Source organism: Schistocerca americana, unplaced genomic scaffold (assembly GCF_021461395.2).
Source record: "Schistocerca americana isolate TAMUIC-IGC-003095 unplaced genomic scaffold, iqSchAmer2.1 HiC_scaffold_573, whole genome shotgun sequence".
NCBI lineage: Eukaryota > Metazoa > Arthropoda > Insecta > Orthoptera > Acrididae > Schistocerca > Schistocerca americana.
The window spans coordinates 42501-45000 of NW_025726317.1; positions in this window are offsets into that span (position 1 = coordinate 42501).

Here is a 2500-nt window from a genome sequence, read left to right on the forward strand (position 1 = left end):
AACGTATACACGGCGCTGATTAGTAATAGATAGAGCCATCAGAATACAGATAATGTATAGACCTGTCCGTATACATGCTGAAAGACTCTGCTCACAATCACACGTCAGCCAGACACTCTTATCACGCACTACTCTCTGCCTGTAACAGGCACACAGACAATATGTAAGCACCAGCATGGAACAACACCCAGTGCATCCTCTCTGCCACATTAGACAATCCACACTATCATAACCAGACCGGGAGGTCCACTCGGAAAACAGAATATCCCACCCTTCCGACAACCACCATTGCTCAGCTAAGCCACCAACACCCACACATGTCCCAGACAGGGGTGCACCCAACATCACAATACTGCCTCCTGTCACACCACACAAACAATGGCAGGAATGAAAGACACAGGTCTGCCACAAGCATGGAATCAGAGCGCCGCCTGTTATGAGCCAAAGGTGCACCCTGACGTGGCAAATCAGATGATGCCGCAGTCATTTACTTACGATAATCACAATCAACAAACCGGGCCCCCCCCCCCCCCCCAAGTGCCTTAACCTAACCCGTATTGTACCTTAACCTAACCCGTATTGTACCTTAACCTAACCCGTATTGTACCTTAACCTAACCCGTATTGTACCTTAACCTAACCCGTATTGTACCTTAACCTAACCCGTATTGTACCTTAACCTAACCCGTATTGTACCTTAACCTAACCCATATTGTACCTTAACCTAACCCATATTGTACCTTAACCTAACCCATATTGTACCTTAACCTAACCCATATTGTACCTTAACCTAACCCATATTGTACCTTAACCTAACCCATATTGTACCTTAACCTAACCCATATTGTACCTTAACCTAACCCATATTGTACCTTAACCTAACCCATGTTGCGCCTTAACCTAACCCATGTTGCGCCTTAACCTAACCCATGTTGCGCCTTAACCTAACCCATGTTGCGCCTTAACCTAACCCATGTTGCGCCTTAACCTAACCCATGTTGCGCCTTAACCTAACCCATGTTGCGCCTTAACCTAACCCATGTTGCGCCTTAACCTAACCCATGTTGCGCCTTAACCTAACCCATGTTGCGCCTTAACCTAACCCATGTTGCGCCTTAACCTAACCCATGTTGCGCCTTAACCTAACCCATGTTGCGCCTTAACCTAACCTATGTTGCGCCTTAACCTAACCTATGTTGCGCCTTAACCTAACCTATGTTGCGCCTTAACCTAACCTATGTTGCGCCTTAACCTAACCTATGTTGCGCCTTAACCTAACCTATGTTGCGCCTTAACCTAACCTATGTTGCGCCTTAACCTAACCTATGTTGCGCCGTAACCTAACCTATGTTGCGCCGTAACCTAACCTATGTTGCGCCATAACCTAACCTATGTTGCGCCTTAACCTAACCTATGTTGCGCCTTAACCTAACCTATGTTGCGCCTTAACCTAACCTATGTTGCGCCGTAACCTAACCTATGTTGCGCCTTAACCTAACCTATGTTGCGCCTTAACCTAACCTATGTTGCGCCTTAACCTAACCTATGTTGCGCCTTAACCTAACCTATGTTGCGCCTTAACCTAACCTATGTTGCGCCTTAACCTAACCTATGTTGCGCCTTAACCTAACCTATGTTGCGCCTTAACCTAACCTATGTTGCGCCGTAACCTAACCTATGTTGCGCCTTAACCTAACCTATGTTGCGCCTTAACCTAACCTATGTTGCGCCGTAACCTAACCTATGTTGCGCCTTAACCTAACCTATGTTGCGCCTTAACCTAACCTATGTTGCGCCTTAACCTAACCTATGTTGCGCCTTAACCTAACCTATGTTGCGCCTTAACCTAACCTATGTTGCGCCTTAACCTAACCTATGTTGCGCCTTAACCCAACACACGTTGGGCCTTAACCCAACACACGTTGGGCCTTAACCCAACACACGTTGGGCCTTAACCCAACACACGTTGGGCCTTAACCCAACACACGTTGGGCCTTAACCCAACACACGTTGGGCCTTAACCCAACACACGTTGGGCCTTAACCCAACACACGTTGGGCCTTAACCCAACACACGTTGGGCCTTAACCCAACACACGTTGGGCCTTAACCCAACACACGTTGGGCCTTAACCCAACACACGTTGGGCCTTAACCCAACACACGTTGGGCCTTAACCCAACACACGTTGGGCCTTAACCCAACACACGTTGGGCCTTAACCCAACACACGTTGGGCCTTAACCCAACACACGTTGGGCCTTAACCCAACACACGTTGGGCCTTAACCCAACACACGTTGGGCCTTAACCCAACACACGTTGGGCCTTAACCCAACACACGTTGGGCCTTAACCTGCTCTGTAATTGTCATACGACGCGTTAAATTAGTGTAGTGTTGCCTAACTGCAACCCCCGCAATATAGTTTGCTACTCGCACTGCCCGGTCCCCAGAGTATCGCTTCATGTTAAACACCTTGCAGCTATACACTGTAATGCGGATGG